We start from the raw sequence: 22,817 nt of genomic DNA, 5'->3' as shown, positions 1-22,817 counted from the left end.
CATTCTGCTTCATTGGCCCAGGATTCACCAGTTCGGATCTCGGGTGCGGACATGGCACCACTTGGCAAGCCATGCTGTGGCAGGCATCCCACATATAAAGTGGAGAAAGATGCGCACGGATGTTAGCTCAGGGCCAGCCTTCCTCAGCAAAAAGAGGAGGATTGGCAGCAGATGTTAGCTCAGGGCTAATCTGCCTCAAAAAAAACCCAAAAAGTACATAAATCAATTAATTTTAAAAGAGTAAATATACTCTCACCAGAGGTAATCACTACTCTTACAACTAACACCATAAAGGAGGTTTGTGAAATTTGAATTTTATATAAATTCAATGTCCTTTTTTGTGTGTATCTAGCTTCATTCACTCAACCATTATGCTTTGAGATTCATTGATGTGTATAGTTTTAGTTCATTCTTACCGCGTCATATTATATAACTCTATAAATATATCACAATTTGTCAATTCTATTGTTGATGGACAATAGTATTATTTCAAGTTATAAGGTTATTATAAATAATACTACTCAATATTCTTATAAATATCTTTTGTAAAAATAACTGTATACTTCTGTTAGCAATTTACCTAAGTGTGAAACTGATGGATCACAGCGTGTGTATGTTTAGTTTTAGTAAAAACCACAAATAGTTTCTGAGATAAACTTCTCCTAACAGTTGATGAAAGCTTCACTTGCTCCATGACCTCCAGAATACTCAGAATTTTCTGCCTTTTTCATTTTTGTCATTGTAGTAGATGTAGTTGTATCAAATTGTATTTTTAATCTGCATTTCCCTAATGAATAATAAAGATGAGCACATTCTCATATATTTATTGGACACTTGGATATCCTATTTTGTGAAGTGTCTGCTGAAATCTTTTGCCATATTTCTATTTGGTTGTCTGCCTTTTTCTTATTGATTTGTAGTAGTTCCTTAGATAGTAGATATTACTCCATTGTTGGATATGTGTTTCAGATATCACCTTCCACTTTCCTTTTCATTCCTTAATTTATATGATTTGTTGAACAAAATTCTAATTTTCAGTATTACCAATTTATCAAATTTTCCTTCAGAGTCAACACTTTCATATCATGTTATGAAATCTTTGTCTATCCGAAGGCAACATAGATAGTATGCTGTGTTTTCTTCTGTTTAACTGTTTTTTCCACTTTTAATTTTTAGATGTACAACCCATCTAGAACAGATTTTTTAATATAATGTAAGGTAAGAGGCCATAATTAATTTTTACCATATGAATAGCCAAGTGACCCAAATCATTAATTGCAAAGACCATTCTTACCCCCACTCCACTGCAGTGTCAGCTTTGTCATACGTTAGATGACGACATGAGTCAGTTTAGTCCATCTTTAGGACTCTAGTATGTTCTAGTAGATCAATATATGTGCAAATACCACATCATCTAAATCACTGTTGCAATATAATGTTTTCATATCAGATAGTGTAAATTTTTCAGATTTCTTTTCCTTAAGATCACCTGAGCTATACTTGACCTTCTGCATTTCTAAATAAATTCTGGAATCTACTTACAAAAACTTCTGGAGTTTTTAATGGATTTGCATTGAAATTACAGATATTGATAACTTTAGATAGATATTGATAGCCTTTCAATATGTAGTCTTCTTATCCCTGAACATAATATATCCCTCCATTTTCTTAGGCCTTCTTTAGTTTGTCTCAATGTGTTTTCTCCATAGAAGTCTTTTACGAGCTTTTCTATATTGATTGAGGTAATCATATGATTCTTCTCCCTTTTTTTGGTTAGCGTAGTGAATTCCAATGAGTTTTGCGTGTTCTACGCTTGCATAGCTGGCATAAAACACATTTTGATGCGATATATAAACCTTGTTAATATATCATTTTTTTGAGGTGCTGACGTTTTGTACATGATTTTGCTTCTCTTATGAGAAACACTGGTTTATAATTTTCCCCTCAATGTCCTTGTCAGGTTCGAGAACAAGGTTTTGCTGGCCTCATTAAATGAGCTTAGAAATGTTCTCTCATTTACCATTCTCTGGAAGAGTTTGTGCACGATTGACGTAATTCCTTCCCGTGTTCTATATATTCAACTGAGATTATACTTAATTTTATTACTCATATCTTTAGTATACACACTGTCCTGTGGGGGTTCTCTGTCTTCTGTCCTAGCAGCTATTGAGACTAGTTTGTTAAGGTCTTCCACTCCTATTAGAGATTGTGTAGAATTCTTTTCATTCTGTCAACTTTTAGTTTATATATTCTTACACTATGCTATTAGTGCATAAAAATCTAGAATACTGATATATTCATCATAAAATGTCTTCTTGATTTCTAGTAATGATTCTTCCTTAAGATCTACTTTTTCTGATACACTGAGCCTTCTTTTGTTTAGTGTTTGCACTTTACATCTTTTTCTATCCTTTTACTTGCAACGCTTATGGTTCTTCTAACATTTAAAATATGTCTTTAAAATGTGTCATATAGTTGGGTCCTGTATCTTCAATTCAACCTTTAATAACAACCTTTGTCTTTTCATTGGACAATTTTTCTATTTACATTTGACGTAATTTCTGACTGAAGTTGTGTTTACTATATGATCTTAATTTTATTTTCTATGTGACTCAATCATCCATATTATGTCTCTCTCTTTCTCTGCCTTCCTTTGGATTATTCAAACATATTTTTATTTCATTTAAAACACACAAAATATTATTATTATTGTATTTTACAGTTAATAATCAATAGAAATTTACATTTATCCACTTTAGTTTCCTTATCCATTGCTCTTTTTAAAAGACACTTTATTAAAGTATGAGTGACATACAAAAAGCTGTATATATTTATGTAAACAACTTGATGAATTTGGAGATAAGTATACCCCTGTGAAATCATCACCACAATCTATACCATAAACATGTCTATCACCTCCAAAAATCTCCCACCGTCTTTATTTATTATTTTTTTGTGGTAAGAAAACTTAACATAAGATCTATCCTCTTAGCAAATTTATAAAGATACACTACACTATTGTTAACTGTAACCTCTATGCTGTGCAGTAGATCTCTAGGATATTCATCTTGCATAACTGAAATTTTGGACCCCTTCACTAATACCTCTCCATTTTTCCCTACCCCCAGCCACTGGCATACACCATTCTACTCTCTGCTTCTATGAGTTTAACTATTTTATATTCCTTATATAATGGGTATCATGTAGTATTTTCCTTCTGTATCTGGCTTATTTCATTTAACATATTTTCTCCAGGTTGATTCATGCTATTGCAAGGAGCAGGATGTCCTTCTTTTTTAAGCTGAATAATATTCCATTGTTTATATACACCACATTTTCTTACCCATCCATCCACTGATAGACATTTAGTTTGCTTCCATGTATTGGCTATTGTGAATAATGCTGCAATGAACATGGGATTACAAATAACTCTTCAATATCTTGATTTCATTCCTTTGGATATATATCCAGAAGAGGAATTGCTGGATCATATGGTAGTTCTAGTTTTATAATTTTTTGAGGAACCTCCATACTGTTCTCCATAGTGGCTGCACCAATTTGCATTCCCACTAAGAGTATGGGAGTGTTCTCTTTTCTCCACATCCTTGCCAACACTTGCTATCCTTTGGGTTGTTTTAATAATAGCCATTCTAGCAGGTGTGAGGTGATGTCTTATTATGGTTTTTATTTGCATTTCCCTGATGATTAATTATATCGAGCACCTTTTCATGTACCTGCTGGCCATTTGTATGTCTTCTTTGTAGAAAATGTCTATTCAGTTCTTTTGCCCCTTTTTAATGGGGTTATTCGGGGGGTTTTGCTATTAAGTTATAGGGGTTCCTTATATATTTTGGATACTAACCCTGTATCAGATAAATGATTTGCAAATATTTTCTCCCATTCCAAAGGCTGCCTTTTCATCTTCTTGATGATTTCCTTTGCTGTGCAGAAGCTTTTTAGCTTAATATAATCCCACTTGTCTATTTTTGCTTTCATTGCCTAAGCTTTTGATGTCACATTCAAGAAATCATTTCTGAGACCAATATCAAGAGTCTCTTCCTCTGTTTTCTTCCAGGAGTTTTACAGTTTCAGGTCTTACAATTAATTCCTTTCAAGTAAACTTTTGTGCAAAGTGTAAGATAAGGCTCCAATTTCATTCTTTTGCATGTAGTTATTCAGTTTTCCCAGCATCATTTATGAAACAGACTACCTTTTCCCCATTGTCTATTCTTGGCACCCTTGTTGAAGATAAGTTGATTGTGTATGTGTGGGTTTATTTCTAGGCTCACTGTTCTGTTCTATTGGTCTATACGTTTGTTTATTTACCAGTACCATACTATTTGGATTACTTTGTAATATATTTTCTTTTCTAGCTATGTATAGTAGCTTTGTAATATAGTTTGAAATCAGAAAATATGATGCCTCCAGCTTTATTCTTCTTGCTTAAAATTCCTTTGACTATTTGGAGTCTCTTGTAGTTCCATATGAATTTTAGGAGTTTTCTCTATTTCTGTAAAAATATGACATTGAAATTTTGATAGGGATCATATTGAATCTGTAGATCACTTTGAGTGATTTGATATTTTAACAATACTAATTTTTTCAATCTATGATCACAGGATATTTGCATTTATTTGTGTCAGCTTTAATTTCTTTCATCAGTGTTTTAAAGTTTTCAGTGTATAAGTCTTTCACCTCCTTGGTTAAGTTTATTCCTAATATTTTATTCTTTTTGATGCTATTGTAAATGGAATTTTTCCTTAATTTTTTTTAGATAGTTTATTGTTAGTTTATAGAAATGCAACTGATTTTTGTATGTTGATTTTGCTGAATTTGTTGATTAATTCTAACAGGGTGTTTTGTAGAATCTTTAAGATTTTCTACATATAAGATAATGTCATCTTCAAACAGAGATCATTTTACTTTTGCCTTTCCAATTTGAATGTCTTTTTCTTTCTTTTTTTTTTTATTTCTTCTTGATGCAGTCTTCGTAGGTTGAATGTTTCTAAGACTTTATTCATTTCTTCTAGGTTATCCAATTTGTTGATGTATAATTTTTAATAACAGTAACTTGTGGAGCCGGCCTGGTGGCGCAGCAGTTAAGTTCGCACGTCTGCTTCAGTGGCCTGGGGTTTGCCAGTTTGGATTCCAGGTGCAGACGTGGCACCGCTTGTCAAGCCATGCTGTGGTAGGTGTCCCACATAAAGTAGAGGAAGATGGGCACGATGTTACCTCAGGGCTAGTCTTCCTCAGCAAAAAGAGGAGGATTGGCAGCAGATGTTAGCTCAGGGCTAACGTTCCTCAAAAAAAAAATAGTAACTTATGATTCTTTTTATTTCTGAGGCATATGTTGTAATGTCTCCTCTTTCATTTCCTATTTTATTTGTTTGGATGCTCTCTCTTTCTTAGTCTAGCTAAGGGTTTGTTGAGTTTGTTTACCTTTTCAAAAAACCAACTCTTAGTTTCCTCAAGTTTTTCCATTAATTTTCTCTTCTCTATTTCATTTATTTCTGCTCTGGTGTTTATTGTTCCCTTTATTCTGCTACCTTTGGAGGTAATTTGTTCGTCTTTTTCTAGTTCCGTGAGATACAAAGATTGTTCATTTGAGATCTTCCTTATTTTTTTAATGTAGGCATTTACGACTATAAGTTTCCCTCATAGTACTGCTTTTGCTGCATCCCATACGTTTTTGTAGGTTGTGTTTTCATTTGTCTCGAGATATTTTCTTATTTCCCTTTGATTTCTTCTTTGAACCAATGGTTGCTCAAGGGTGTGTTGTTTATTTTCCATGCATTTGTGAATTTTTCCATTTTCCTTTTTTTATTGATTTCTAGTTTTATTTCATTGTAGTTGGAAAAGGTACTTGGAATGATTTTAATCTTCTTAAACTTGTTAAAGCTTGTTTTGTGACCTAGCATGTGGTCTATCCTGGAGAGTATTCTATATGCACTTGAGAAGAATGTATAGGCTGCTGCTATTGAGTGGAATGTCCTTTATATGTCTGTTGGGTTCATGTGGTCTATAAGTGTTTTCAGGTCTGCTGTTTCCTTATTGATCTTCTGTCTGAATGATCTTTCCATTATTGAAAGTGGAGTATTAAAGTGTCCTACTATTATTATATTGCTGTCCATTTTTCCCTTCAGATCTGTCAATATTTGCTTGATATAGTTAGGTGTTCCAATGTTGGGTGCATATATATTTATAATTGTTATCTCTTCCTATTGAATCATCCCTTTATGATTACATAACAATATTCTCTGTATCTTGTTATAGTTTTTGACAAAGTCTATTTTGTCTGGTGTAAGTATAGCTTTGGCAGAGAAAGTCCTTCATCAACCAGATAAGCCAGAGATTCTGGGTGGTTCAGCTAGTGTGCTCCACAGGTGGGCTGGCTGGCAGAGTCCATGGTTGGGCAGGCTGGCTGATAAGCTCCACAGGCAGTTGGGTCCGGTGCAGGGGTCCATGAGCAGGTGGGCCTGTTGCCCAGGTCAGCAGGCATGCCCACCTGGGGTCATGAGCTAGCTGTTGAGATCCACATGCTGGTTATTGAGAGCCCCCATCCCTTTTCTTTGTTCATAACCGCCTCTAGGTGATCTGGCCATGCAAATTTCCTCAGTGTTCTGAGTGAGATGCAACAGAGCAGATCTCTCAGGTCCTGAAAGGCTATGGAAGTCAACTCTCACTCTGCCTGCTTTCCACAATGGGAGAATTCTGCAGCCAAGGGGATCTCTCTCAGTACTGTGCTGAGCTGGCCCATGGAAGGGGTGATGTGGGTAAAGAGAAACTGTTCTTTACCGTTTCAATGAGTCTTTTCTTGTTTCTGTGCTCCACCAGGGTGCTGTAACTTCTCGCCTTGAATCCAGAGATCTCATGAAGGTCTTTTCATCCGTGGATGGTTGTTAAATTGGTGTTTCTGTTGAGGGCACGAGGGATGTAACCTCCTATTCAGCCATCTTGCTGATGTCACTCAGTTATCCATTGCTCTTTATTTTTCCTGCATTTCTGTATTTTCATCTGGGATAACTTTCCCTCTACTGAAGAACTCCATTTAAAATTTCTTTTATGGGGCTGGCCTGGTGGCGCAGCGGTTAAGCTTGCACATCCTGCTTCTCAGCAGCCCGGGATTTGCCGGTTCAGATCCTGGGTGCGGACATGGCACCGCTTGGCAAAAGCCATGCTGTGGTAGGCGTCCCACGTTTAAAATAGAGGAAGATGGGCATGGATGTTAGCTAAGGGCCAGTCTTCCTCAGCAAAAAGAGGAAGATTGGCAGCAGTTAGTTCAGGGGGAATCTTCCTCAAAAAAAAAACAATTTTAGTACAAGTTTCTTCAGGAGAATTCTCTCAGCTTTTTTTTCCACTTGTGTCTGAATATGTTTCATTTCACCTTCAGTTTTAAGGATGTATTTGCAAGGCACAAAAGTCTAGGTTGGCATTTATTTACTTTCAGCACTTTAAGGATGTTATTATATGGTCTTCTGGCTTTCACCATTGAGACTTCAGTTTTACTTCAATATTATTACTAATTTTTTCCCCCATGAAGATGCAGAAGCTAATGCAATTTTTTAATGATTTGGTAGTACAATAAATATAGTCTTGAAATTAATTGCATTCAACAAAAGAGAAAGGTAACTTCCTCCCCAGCATACAAAGATTAGTTCTCTAAATTTTATAGAATTTCTGTTATGAAATGAAAAAGGTACAGTAAAGTGCTTTCCTTTACTTTGAAGTGCATTATCTAATGCCCGCTTACAGCAGCCACTCTCCATAACACTCTTACCCTCACTCTCTGAGCTTTAGTCACATTGGCCTTATTTCAGGACCTGCAAAGTCCCAAGCTCCTTTTGGCCCTAGCACCACCGCATCTTTTCTCCCCTCCCCATCATCTAGCCGTGTACTCATTCTTCAGATCTGAGGTCTGTTGTCAGCTCCTCAGGGAAGCTTTCGCTGACCTCCAGACTACAAGAGATCTGCCTGACCATCTCAGAATTCTCTCTGCAAGGGTCATTAAATAATTCCTTAGGTAAATGTGTGCTGGTTGCTGATGTCTCTCCTCCTCCTCCCCAGATTATAAGCTCCATGAGGACAAGGACTGTGGTTGTTTTTATTTTTGTTCCACTCCTGTGTCTGTAACAGTGGTCAACATATAGAGTGTGGTCCCTAAATGTTATGCGCAGGAGTAACTAAACGATGGGAATGCCAACTGGTACAGCCACTAAGGAAAATAGTATGGAGATTTCTCAAAAAATTAAAAATAGAAACACCATATAATCCAGCTCTTCACTTCTGGGGGTTTATCCAAAGAACATGAAAACTCTAATTCAAAAAGATATGCATGTCCCTATGTTCACTGCAGCATTATTCACAATAGCCAAGAATTGGAAGCAACCTAAGTGCCCATTGGTGGATGAATGGATAAAGAAGATGTGGTATATGTCTACAATGGAATACTCATAAAAAAGATGAAATCATGCCATTTGCGACAACACGGATAGACCTTGAGGGTATTGCGCTAAATGAAATAAGTCAGATGGAGAAAGCCAAATACTCTATGATTTCACTCATATGTGGAAGATGAAAAAACGACAACAACAAACAAACACATAGACACAGCGAATAAATGGGTGGTTACCAGAGGAGATGGGGGGTGGGGAGAGGGCAAAGGGGCTAAAGGGGAATATTTGTATGGTGATAGATGACAACTAGACTTTTGGTGGTGAACATGATGTAGTCCATACAGAAGCCGAAGTGTAACGATATACACCTGAAGTTTACATAATGTTATAAACCAATGTGACCTCAGTAAAAAAAATAAAAAGGAAAAAACTGGCTACAATATATGGCTAAGAGCACAGTGTATTACTTCAATTTTTTATTCTGTCACTGTTTGCTGTGTTACCCTGGGCAACTTACTAGTGCTCTCTGAGGCTTATTTTCCTCACCTAAAATATGAATAATCCCTACCTATGTCATTGTTACATAGTGAATTTTGTGTCCCCCCCCCACCCCAAATCCATAAGCTGAAGCCCCAACCCTCAAGGTGACTGTATTTGGAGATAAGCTCTGTTTTGGAGATAATTAAGGTTAAATGAGGCTATAAGGATGGGGCCCTAACGTGATTAAACTGGTGTCCTCAGAAGAAGAGGAAAGGACATCAGAGTTTGCTTGGCTAGCTTGCTCTCTCTCTCCACGTGTGCACAGAAGAAAGGCCATGTGAGCACATAGTGGGAAGGTGACTATCTGCAAGCTGGAAAGAGAAGCTTCATCAGAAACCAAATTTTACGGCATCTTGACCATGGACTTCTATCCTCCAGAACTCTGAGAAAATAAATTCCTATTGTTTAAGCTACTGTGATATTTTGTTATGGCAGCCCAAACAGACTAATACAGTCATACAGTCATTATGAGACAAATTAAATAATTCATGGAAAGAGTTAAAACAATATATAACATAGTAATTAATAATTAATATTGATTAATTTATGAGATAAAGAATAAAATCAAAGTATATAGTGGAAAAATCTTCCAGGAATATCCTAGACATCCACTTTCACTTGAAAGTATCCTGCAAACTTCCTCTGCTTCTCTGAAAGGAATAGAAAATTGATTTGACAACACTGAAACAGTAACAGTCAGGAATACCAATCATAGCAATAGCTTTCTGTGGCTTCCTTCACCAATGTCCCTAGTCCATGTGCTGGGACAGGTGTGATGTATTATGGTGACATCACAGTAATTCCCAGGAGCTGGGGCTTCTTCCTCTTCCTAAACCTAGGACCCATGCTGTTTACAATGACAAGTTTCCTCACCAGGCTGCATGCATGAGAACAAAGCAGCAATAGCTACAGCTGCAGACCATTCAACTAGCCAAGCCCATGGAGCTGACCCCAGGTCTTCCCAGACTCATCCACATACTCTACATTACTCGTTCTTGACTTGCCACCTGACATCTAGTTTTGATTCTCTGCCTGACCCAACACTCTTCGGCTCATTCCCCACAAGTCCCCTGCCTCAGATTCTGCTCTCCTGACCTCATGATGGAGTGTTTCCCAGTCAAACCCACCTGCCGATATTTTCCCTCAACCTGATTTGAAGCCTGATTCTTCCCTTCTAGATAATGCCCTTCTCATTTCTTGGTTCCCCTCTTCCTTCTGGCCCATTTCCTGTGACTGCAGCTCCACCTCAGGATTTGGAACAATCTTCTCCCAATCAGGAAGGTTTATCCACATCTCAGGAGAGTCTGTAAGAACATACGCTGTTCTAACCCTGTCCTTATGACCCACCTGGTTCTCATAATATGTTTTATTCTGCTGCTTTGTGACCATTCTATTACTGGAGCCCTTTGATGTGCTTTTACCTATGCTTGGGCTGTCATCATCTTCGTAACTTATGGGTTGCCCCTGTGTTGTAGTGTTGAGGGTCAAGCTCCCTGACCCTGCCTCCTATGAACACCTGCCCTGAGACTGAGTCTTTAGAGGTTTTCCAGATGCTGCCCCATGTCTGAACACAGCATGTTGCCAGCTTCTAAATTCTTTGTCGTTGTGCTCTGTTTACACTTAATCAGGGTATTGTACAAGACTCCCAGATGGTCTGCCTTAGATCTCAGCTTCTCCATTCTCCCTTATCCTTCTGCTAACCTGTGCCATGCACTCCCTCAGTCTGCCTGTAGGGGGCACAGTTCCACATCACTCCTAAGGAGCCCAGCTCCAACTCTGAGAAAAGAGAGGAGATGCTAAAATGTTCTTTCTTCCTAGATTGTGTTCCTCTTTTTATTTTAAACTCTCTTCCTCTTTGCCTCTTTCTACATGGCACTTTCTCTTTATTGTTCTCTTGAAGACCACTCCATTCTATGTGATGGTTTCCCTCCCTCAGAATGGCTCACCAGCTTTTGAAAGCCAAACAAGAGCTAGAATGGGGCCTAGAGGAAGAAGACAATGAAGCAATGAAGGCTTTTGAGAGTTATAGATAGTAAGGGAAGCCAGACAGAGATCGGGGCCCAATTTCTTCCCAGGGAGAATAAAGGAAAAAGAACGTATGAGTGCAAGAAGTATTCCGGTGCATATGGGATATGACTCCAGTGGTTGATAGGAATTTTTAATTAGTTGGCATGAAAATTTTAATTCTCCTCTCCTTCATTCTTTCTCAGAGATACAATTAATTCTCCCATATGCATGACTTGCTTGTAGCCATGACTGTACATATCCAATACCACACTGGCAGAGTCACTTCCTCACCTGTGTAGGGACAGGGGCATTGCTACGTGTTCACAACATCTTGTCCTCTGATACATGCGAAGAGAAGGGCACAAGGGATAAATAACATTATTTTATCAATATTACATAGTATTCATTCAAAATTGTATTCATCAAATTAAAGTTGAAACATTGAAATCTACAGACAATTCTCATTTGGGTTATAGGCAATGTCATATTTTTCGTACTGGTCAGATTTCTTTATACAGTGGTTTACTTCAATGACTATTAATAGCAACATCAATTCAACCAAAGTAAACAAATTTGTTTGAACCTAGAGTGTTAAATATTTCCTAATCTATTACTTTTGTGTGTGTTAGAGTTGAATGGCCCACAAAGAATAGAGGATATCTCAAGTTTTTGCACAAAATGGAAAGTTTGAAGCTTAAAAATCTTGGAAGGAAATATCTTCATTGCAAAAAAGTCAAGAACACACAAAAGTAATAAATGCTACTCAGAAATGCTTCCAGCGCCTCACTGCAGAATAATATCTTGCTAATGAGAACAGTCCTTAACATTGGGAAAACCAAGAGGATGTCTGAGAGAAGCAGTGAACTGTGTGACAGATGGGCCTGAGAGACAAACACCACAGGCAGGACCTGGGGACCTGGAACAATTTGGCCAGCACCCACAGGCACAATGCTCAAGGACGAGCTCAACTCAGGGCTTTGAAGTATGCTATAGACTGAACTTGCAAAGTGAGGTTAAATAAACACTCACAAATTATATATAGCCTCTTATTAAATGAGAATCTCTGTTTCTTTCCCTGGATGTCAAGTTTAGATGATAAGCGTTTGTATTTTTTAATATTCAACCTTACATTTTGAAATTTGCCCTTAGCTTTGGGAGACAGATACTTTGAAGAGGAAAAAAACTGAGACTTTGAAGGTAGCCAGGATCGAATATTTGAGACACGTTAGTTATTATTATTTAAAATCTCCACCTTACACCCAATTTTTGTAGAAAAGAATAATGTGCACACTAGCCAAATATTTTGTACATGGTAGGTGGCTAATATATCTACAGTGATTGAATGAATTCATGAAAGAAAAAGAGAGAAATCAAGAAGATGGGGGAGGGAAGACAGAGAAAGAAGAAAAAAGAAGAAAGGAATAGGGAGAAGAAGGGAGAAGAGGAGAGGAAGAAGGAAGAAGAGGAAGGAAAGCTCTGAGGCTCCCAGCCAGCCACACTGTTGTAACTTGTGGCTTGTGGGCCTTGAGCTGACTAATATTTTCCTGGCTTCAAAATCTTTATACCTGGAAGTGATACAAATGTCTTTATTTATCCAGTTGGTTGTCTAATGTAATATGAACTGTTTGCCAAAGAGTGCAGCTGATCTCTGTAAGACCTGAAAGAAGGTCTAAGGGATATGGTTTCTGCTTCTATGGACGTGATCCATTACTATTACAAGGAGTCAGGGAATTTTCTTAAAACAGCATCCAGAACATTTATTTGCTGATGCTATTTAGGCCTCTCACCCATGTATCTTCTTTGTGTTTCCTCTTTCCAAAATATTCTACCCTATTCAATCCATCTTGTACATCCCTGAGGTCTAAATTCAGATTTGATTTCCTTCAGGAGCATTCTCTGATGGTCCCCTTAGACATTCTCAGTTGCTTTCTCAAAACGCTTTACCTAAGCATCTCAATCCTTCCTTCATTGCTTCATTAATTCCCATTTTAATTCTTTATTTTAGTCATTTGTGTACCTTTGTGTGTGTGCGTGTAAGGAAGACTGGCCCTGAGCTAACATCTGTTGCCAATCTTCCTCTATTTTATGTGGGATGCTGCCACAGCATGGCTTGACAAGCAGTGCTAGGTTTGTGCCCAAGATCTGAACCTACAAATCCCAGGTTGCCGAAGCGGAGCACATGAACTTAACCACTACACCATTGGGCTGGCCCCTGTGTACCTCTTTTTTAATACTGAATTTCTTTCAGAACTAAGATGATTTCTTTTTTTATAGTACGTATGAGTTGTTAACTGAATGGGTAAAATAATGGTGAAAAACTACTGCAACCTTGTTAAACATATCTTTGATAGGGCCCTGTTTGGATCTAATCCAGTAACTGATGTCTGGATCCCAGAAATAAACTGTAGATCAAGAGAAAACTCTCCTGAGGGAGTAGGTCTGCCTCCCTGGCTCTCCATGAACCACCTTGCCTTCGACAGGGATCTCTTCTTTACCTCTGTGATTGACTCCTGGAGCTCAACAGAAGCTTGGCCTCAAACTCCATTTTCCTTCTTCCTTCACTTATTCCTCTACTCAAAACCCTCCTTTGGTTCCTTTTAGTGAAAAGAATGAAGTCTGCACCTACCACATAATATAAGCCCTTTGCAATCTGACCCCACCTTATGTTTCAAGGCATACCTCTTGTCATGATCCCTCTTGCCTCACCCTCAGCCTATGCCCCAGACTTACAGACCTTTTTGCCATTCCTGGAGTGTTCTTTTTCATACCTCCACGTTATTTCTTCTTTCTGTAGACCCCAAACGTATAGCTAGACACTGAGACTAAAGTCCAAATTGCATCACAAATGATTTTATTTCTCTTCTTCTAAACTTCTGCTGACTTCCCATTGTCTCTCGGAGATGTATAAACTTACCACAGCATACTTAGATCGGCCCCACTGGCATTTGTAGCTCTATATCCAGCCTCTCCTCCAGTAGGGCACCAGGATTCTCCATCCTGCCTAAACAATTTTCTTCATTGTTCTGCTCTGACCTCAACCCATGCATAGGAGAGCCTTCACTTTGCCTGAGGCTTGGCTGGGGGCTATTTCTTTGTGTCTTGCCAGTTCTTTTCCCACAACCTTGCTTGAGCCTCAGTGGTCATTGCCCACAGCCCAAGGACTGCCTTGATATCAGAAGTGGGACACTGAAGTGGCTTGCGTGGCTGTTTTATAAGAAATCCAAGAAAGAGCCAACATCAGAGCTTGGTCTACAAAGTGAGAATCCTAAAAAATTTGTAGAGTCCTATAAAATGGCATTAAGCAATCCATATCCTCATGAGTGCATTGACTTCAGGCCCCAGGACCTCCCTCTGTCTAAACAGAGGAGCAGCTACAATCTACTTTGGAATTTCTCACTTTGTTTAATAACCAAATCCCATCATTTTAATAGTGGGTAGTAGTAGATAGTAAAGATTCTGAGGTGAATAAAACACACTTCTGCCTTTAAATGTCCTTCTGTCTGGTAAGGGAGAAAGAGGTACATAAATTATTTACAACAACACATACAGGTGTGTAAAACATGCCACAACAATTCAGAAAGGGGAGTAGTTAATTCAACTCATAGTGGAGAGTGAGGACATCAAAATGTAGCAGCAACAGAGCAATGCTAGGACATGGGTATGTAACAAGTGCTGGATCTTAAAGGATGTATTGAAGTTCCAGATGCAGAGAGGAAGAGACAGAGAACTCCAGGGAAAGACAAGAGTCTAAGAAAAGGCATGCATGTAAGATCAGGGAATTACCAATAGTCCAATGTGCCTGAACACTAGGTAAATGAGCCGAACTTAGGTGAATATCTGTAGACGAGGCTTACCAAATACACAATGTGTTGCCACTCTGAGGATTTCATATGTTATCTTGAAAATTAGGAGAAATGTAAATTTAATAATATCAAATGACATTTTAATATTTCAATTGCAAAAGCTTATTTTTGGCAACAGAAAGCTGAAAGGATTGGAGGAGAGCTAGACAAAAAAGAGTGATACCATCAGCAGGCTATTATGCTGATCAAGTATACATACTACAAGGATTGGTGCAAGGTGGCACCACCTGGGAGAATTCACCCCCAAACTAAACAAACATTGAAGACACTGGGGTCAGACAGGACATTACATGCTTCAGGTACAACCATTAGCAAGTGGTGACAGCTTCATATTAAATCAACAATAAAAACACAGAAATAATCACAGAATGTTTTAAGAAAACAAACGCCACATTAAAAACACATTAAACTCCTCAGGCAAAAGAACTAACAAACTCTAAGTTTGCTAAAAAGTCAAAGAGGTAAAAGTAACTTTAAGTGCCATTGATACTCTCAAAGAGAAGAGAATGATGTGAAATAAATTCAATTACAGTTGCTATTGAATAAGAGATGTATTGAACCAACACAATTAATGGTCTTGTAAGAATGTTCAGGAGGATTCTCACAGATGCAACAAAAAAAGGCCAAGAGATAGATTTAAAAGAAATGCTATGGAATACCTAAGGCAAATCAAAAAGTTCCAACATCATCTGGAGACAGCAGAATGGAATGGAATACTCAAAAAAGTCACTGAAGAACATTCTCTACACATAAAAAAGATGAAATTTGATGTTGAGGGATCTCACTTAGTGCTGAGCTGAATTAACGGAAAAGATTCACATTTAGGCATATCAGGATGGAATTGCAAATCACAAAGAACAAACTCACATAACCACTTGAATGTCTAATGAACATCTTGAATTTAGTATACCTAAAGCTGAACTGATTTTCCTCCCCACCTCCCAGACATACACATCCTTGGGAATTCCTCCCAGTGTCGGGTAATAGTAACTCCATTTTCCAGTTGCTTGAGTGAAAAACTTTAGAGTGATCCTTGATTTTTCTTTTTCTCCCGAAATTCACCTTCACTTCTTAAGCAACTCTTAACCTCTCTCCTTCAAAATAATCCACATAAGAGCATCATGGCAGAGTGAGGTCTCACAGAAACCTTTCCCCTCCAATATACAACAACAAAACATCCATAATCCAACAGAGGACATCCAAACACAACACAAAAAATGTTGGAGAGACCCTTCAGCCATATGACAGAGGGCAGAGAGACTGGAGCCCCCCTTGGAGGAGGTGGAACAGGGTAAGAGAAATCTTCACTCCCTCTCCTTAAATACTGCCATCTGGGACTGTGGGAGGCCTCTGAGAGGGAACGAACGGAGGAGGGGACAGTCGTTCACGGGAACATCAAGGACTCCCAAGGGCCCTTGCAGCCTAGAGGGAAACCTCTACCTGGGTGAAAGCTTTTGCAGGAGGTGGCTTTATCAAACCAAAACCCCAGGAGAGCAGAGAGAGAAAACCCCGAGAGCACACAGGAGACAGTGCCACGCCCCCCACCCTCACAGTGTAGCTCCACTTGCTGGGATTTTGGCTGAAAGCAGAGGGCTCAGAATACATGGCACTTGACCCCTACCCAGTGGCGATAGGCAGTAACTGTGACCAAATGACACCAGGAGTGCAAAAGAACAGAACTCCCTATAGCAATATCAAACACTATATTAGATCTCCAGACCAGAGAGAAAATAACAAGTATCCAGAAATCAGTCCTGAGGATGCAGAAATATGTAATCTAAATGACAAAGAATTCAAGACAGCTACCATCAAAAAACTCAATGAGGTAAAAGAGAAGGTAGAGAAACAATTCAACAAGTTCAGGTGCTACTTCACAAAAGAGATTGAAACTATGAAGAATCAATCAGAAATATTAGAGATGAAAAGCACAATGGAAGAAATAAAACAAAATATGGATTCCCTGAACACTCAAGTGAACACCATAGAGGAGCATATCAGCATAATCAAAGATAGACATGTTGAAATACTCCAGATAGAGGAGAGAGAACTAAGACTAAAAAGAAATGAAGAAGATCTCTGAGAAATATCTGACTCAATTAGGAAATGCAACATAAGAATTATAGGTATTCAAGAAGGAGAAGAGAAGGAGAATGGAGTAGAAAGCTTGTTCAAAGAAATAATAGCAGAGAACTTCCAAAACCTAGGGAAGGAAATCCATGTGGAAGAGACTGCCATATCTCCTAACTATGTCAGTGTAAAAAGACCTACTGCAAGGCATATAGTAGTGAAACTGGCAAAACTGAATGACAAAGAAAGAATACTAAGGGCAGGAAGGCAGAAGAAAATAACCTACAAAGGAACTCCCATCAGGCTTTCAGTGGATTTCTCTGCAGAAACCTTGCAAGCTAGGAGAGACTGGAATGAAATATTCAAATCATTGAAAGATAAAAACTTTCAGCCAAGAATACTTTATCTAGTGAAAATATCCTTCAGATATGATGGAGGAATAAAAAAATTTCCCAGACAAACATAAGCTAAGGGAGTTCATAGCCACGAGATGCCCCCCACAAGAAATCCTCAAAAAGGCCCTCATACCTGAAACAAAAAAAGGGAGAAAGGGGTTACAAAGCACAGAGTAAGGAGTTAAACAGGTAGACAGAATCAGAATAGGACAGCAAATACTCAAGTATAGGATTAAAGACAAAGGGAAGGAAAACACTAAAAACAAAGATAATCTTGTTGTTTTAACCACAAACTCATGACACAAGATGGAATAAGATGTGAGAATAACAACTTAGGAGGGGAAGAGAAAAGGGACTGAATCAGTTTAGACTAGAAATAAGAGGCCATTGGAAAAGGGACTATCTTACCCACAAGATCTTGAATACAAACCTCAGGGTAACCACTAAACAAAAAAGCAGAACAGAGACACAAATAATAAATAAGGAGAAAATAAAGAGACATAACATAAAAAACTACATAACTCGATTGGTAGACCAAAATACACAGGATGAGAAACAAAGGAAATGCAGGAGAATCAGAAAACGAGTGACAAAATAGCAGCATTAAGTCCTCATATATCGATAATCACCCTAAACGTAAATGGACTGAATTCTTCAATAAAAAGACACAGAGTGGTGAGATGGATTAAAGAACAAGACCCAACAAGGTGCTTCCTCCAGGAAACACGTCTCAGCTCCAATGACAAACACAGGCTCAGAGTGAAGGGATGGAAGACCATACTCCAAGCTAATGGCAAACAAAACACAGCAGGTGTTACAATACTTATATCATACAAAGTAGACTTCAAGATAAGACAGGTAAATAGAGACAAAGAGGGGCAGTATATAATGATCAAAGGGACATTCCATCAAAAGAAATAACACTTATAAATATCTATGCACCCAACACAAGAGCACCAAAGTACATAAAGCAACTATTAACAAACCTAAAAAGAAGACATTAATAATAACACAATAATAGTAGGTGACCTCAACACTCCACTCACATCAATGGATAGATCATCCAGACAGAAAATCAACAAGGAAACAGTGAAATTAAATGAAAAGCTAGACCAGATAGACTTAATAGACATCTATAGAACACTCCATCCAAAAACAGCAGAATACATTCTTCTCAAGTGTGCATGGAACATCAAGAATAGACCATATGTTGGTGAACAAGGCAAGCCTCAATAAATTTAAGAAGATTGAAATAACAACAAGCATCATTTTTGACCACAATGCTATAAAGCTAGAAATTAATTACAAGAAAAAAACAGAGAAAAGGACAAAGATGTGGAAACCCAAGATCATGCTATTAAACAAATGGATCATTGAAGAAATTAAAGGAGAAATCAAAAAATATCTGGAGACAAATGAAAATGAAAACACACCATACCAACTCATATAGGATGCACCAAAAGCCATATTAAGAGGGAAATTCATCACAACACAGGCTCACCTTAACAAACAAGAAAAAACCCAAATAAGCAATCTCAAACTACACCTAATTGAATTAGAAAGAGAAGAACAAACAAAGCCCAAAGTCAGCAGAAGGAGAGAAATAATAAAATTCAGAGCAGAAATAAATGCTATTGAAACAAAAAAAGGCAGTAGAAAGGATCAATGAAACAAAGAGCTTGTTCTTTGAGAAGATAAATAAAATTGATAAACTCCTAGCCAGACTTACAAAGATAAAAAGACAGAAACCTCAGATAAATACAATTAGAAATGAAAGAGGAGAAATAGCAACAGATACCACAGAGATACAACAGATTATAAGAGAACACTATGAAAAACTATATGCCAACAAAATGGACAATCTAGAGGAAATAGATAAATTCTTAGACTCTTACAACCTCCCAAACCTGAATCAAGAAGAAATAGAGAATCTGAATAAACCAATCACAAGTAAAGAGATTGAACAGTAATCAAAAGCATCCCAAAGAATAAAAGCCCAGGAGCAGACAGCTTCCCTGGGGAATTGTACCAAACTTTCAGAGAGGATTTAATACCTATCCTTCTCAAGCTATTCCAAAAAATTAGGGAAGAAAGAATGCTTCTTAACACATTCAACAAGGCCAACATAACTCTGATACCAAAGCCTGACAAGGACAGCATAAAAAAGGAAAACTACAGGCCAATATCACCGATGAATATAGATGCAAAAATCCTCAACAAAATATTGGCAACCCCAATACAGCAATACATCAAAAAGATCATACATCATGATCAAGTGGTATTTATTCCAGGGACACAGGGATGGTTCATCATCCACAAATCAATCAACGTGATACACCACATTAACAAAATGAGGAATAAAAACCACATGATCATCTCAATAGATGCAGAGAAAGCATTTGACAAGATCCAACAGTCATTTATGATAAAAACTCTTAACAAAATAGGGATAGAAGGAAATTACCTCAACATAATAAAGGTCGTATATGATAAACCCACAGCCAACATCATACTTAATGGGCAAAAACTGAACACCATCCCTCTGAGAACAGGAACAAGACAAGGATGCCCACTATCACACTCTTATTCACCATAATAGTGGAGGTTTTTGTCACAATGATTAGACAAGAGAAAGAAATCAAAGGAATCCAAATTCCTTTGAGTGAAGGGAGTGAAGAAGTGAAACTCTCTCTCTTTTCAGATGACATGATCTTATATATAGAAAACCCTAAAGAATCCATCTGAAAACTATTAGAAATAATTAACAACTACAGTAAAGTTGTGGGGCACAAAATCAACTTACAAAAATCAGCTGCATTTCTGTACTCTAATAATGAACTTACAGAAAGAGAACTCAAGAATACAACTCCATTAACAATCTCCAAAAAAAGAATAAATTACCTAGGAATAAATTTAACTAAGGAAGTGAAGGACTTACACGATGAAAACTATAAGACATTATTGAAAGAAATAGGTAATGACATAAAGAGATGGAAAGAGATTCCATGCACATGGATTGGAAGAATAAACATAGTTAAAATGTCCGTACTACCCAAAGCAATCTACAGAGTCAAAATACTCCACATAGGATCCCTGGACCAGATTTTTTGCTATAAAGGACATCACTGGGACAATTGGAAAAATATTAACAAAGTCTGCAGATTAAGTAATACAGTTGTATCAATGTTATTTTTCTGACTTTAATCATTGTATATGGTTGCATACGAGAATGTCCTGTTCTTAGGAAATACATACTACCTGCTATAGAGATAAAGGCATCATTTCTTCATCTTCTTCTCAAATGGATCAAAAGATTATAATATGTGTATATAAAAAGTAAAAAGCAAATGTGGTAAATATTACAATTGGGTAATCTAGGTGAAGAGTATATTGGAGTCCTTTGTACCATTCTTATAATGTCTTTATAAGTATATAATTACAAGTTTAAAAATTACAAAAAAGAAAATAAATCTAAGGTATGTCAACACTTCACCACTTACATTGCTACAACTGTGGTTCAGGTTACATCCTCTTTCACTGGGAATATTGCAACAAATGCCTGAATTATCTCTTCTTTTATTCTTGTCTCCCCCATAGTCTATTCCCAATCAGCAACTAGAGTGATTTCCAAAATGTAACTCAGAAGATGTCATTTCCCTTACCACAATCCTCTAAGGGCTTCTTATTTTACTCAGGGTCAAATCAAAATTTGGAAAATGGTCTATTAGTCCCCACAGAAATTAAGCCTTCCTCCCCCATACTCTATCTCTTTGATCTTATCTCCTACAACTTTCCCTTTCATTGGTATATTCTAAGTAAACATCATAACTCCTTGCTTTTCCTCAAACATCCCTGGTGTGTTCCTACCTCAGGGCCTTTGCATATGAAGTTTCCTCTTCAGTAGTGTTCTTCCCTCAGATATCTTCATAGCTTGCTCCTTCACACACTTCATGTCTCTGGCCAAAGATCACTCCAGTAATTCCTTTTCTGGCCTTTCTATTTAAAATGTCAACACTCAACCACCTCCACCAACACACATCATCCCCTTTTCTTATTCTCCACAGCATTTATCACTGACATACCATATGTTTTACTTGTTTGTTTGTCTTCTTGCTCTCTCCACTAGAACTCAAGCTCCTTGAGGACAAGGCATTCTGTTTACTTCGTTTGTCTACTTCCAGGACCTGTAACAGTGCTTTGCACATAATGGCTTCTTAATAAATAATTCTTCAGTGAATGAAATCAAACCTCATCAGAGTTCCCATAGAGGAAAAAACCAGATAATCTATAAAAACATTAGAAACAATTCAGCATCAGACTTTGGACATATTGAATACTGGGAAAAAAATCTGAATGGTTTTGAGAGATGGCTTTGAATTTAGAATTCTGCTTTCAAGTGAACTAGTAACCAAGAGGAAGAGAAGAGGAAAGGCTTTTTCTGATACATGAACACTCATAAAGTTTACCTCTCTAAGATCTTCCCTGAATTATTAAAGTATATTCCAGCAAAATGAAAAAAAAAGTACATGGGATATCAAAAATATAGTAGTGGACCAAATTATAAGTATAAACACAATTAAATCTAAAATTGCTGGCCACACAAAACTAAAATACTCAGTGGTTTCAGCATGATGAGAATGGGGAAAGTTAAAGGAAGGAGTTTATGTTAAAATTTTGTTTCATTGGAGAGGAGGTTAAAGGTAGTATTTAACTGTAGAGGAACAAAAGATGAGTTTAAACTCTTGATGAAAATTTAGGAATGATCACTCAGTGAATGGAAGTTGGTATGGCTTACAAATTATAAGAAGGAAAAATGGAATACAGCAAACCCGATAAATGCAAGCAAAGACAGAAAGGGAAAAAAAGGCAGGAAAAAAATGAGAAGACATGGTAAATAGACAAATTTAAAAAGGAAAAAAGTCCAGACATATCTGAAATCATAATCTATATAAACTATTTGTATTGTTCCTTCTGCCACTCACAAAGAAGAGAAATGGTATACAACGCTGTGAATACACTAAAAACCACGGAATTGTACACTTTCAAAGAGTGAATTTTATGGTATATGGATCATATCTCAATAAAGTCACTATTTAAAGAGAGAGAGAGAGAAACTGTGTCTGAACTGAGCCTCTGGTGATGAGGAAGGAGAGAGAAAATTACTATTGATAAATGCAAAGAATTAAGACAGAGCATCAGTGGTGCAAAGTGGCTGCCTTTGTGTTGGGAGCAGAGGAGTGAAGTATGCCTCACAGCTCCCTGGTTAGACAGCTTGGCGGCCATGGTACCAGTAAGCTTTGGGTGAGAGAGCCAGACTCATGATAAAAGGTCGGGTCCCTCTGAATTTATTCATTTTTCTTTGCTTCTCACTCCACCCCTGGATTCACGTCCTCCTGTGGCACCCTGAAGAGATGGGACTGTGAGTGGATTCAGCTTTCTGTTCATTTAATAAGAGAGAACAAGCCCTACCCTAGTCATGCTCTTCATAGTGCTTATCGCTGTCGTCTCACTTTTTCTTGTCTTTCGTACCCACCCTTGCCCCTAGAAATGAA

At 37.6% G+C, this 22,817-nt stretch overlaps 1 protein-coding gene across 2 annotated transcripts in view; it reads right to left on the bottom strand.

The window, feature by feature from the left end:
- The window catches only part of GPR141 (G protein-coupled receptor 141), a 75,100-nt gene that overhangs the window by 6,226 nt on the left and 46,057 nt on the right, over window positions 1-22,817 (bottom strand). The gene's annotated exons all lie outside the window — the stretch shown is intronic.

Source organism: Equus caballus, chromosome 4, assembly GCF_041296265.1.
Source record: "Equus caballus isolate H_3958 breed thoroughbred chromosome 4, TB-T2T, whole genome shotgun sequence".
Lineage (NCBI taxonomy): Eukaryota > Metazoa > Chordata > Mammalia > Perissodactyla > Equidae > Equus > Equus caballus.
The sequence above is the reverse complement of the archived record's forward strand: the minus strand, read 5'-3'. Positions and strand labels throughout refer to the sequence as shown.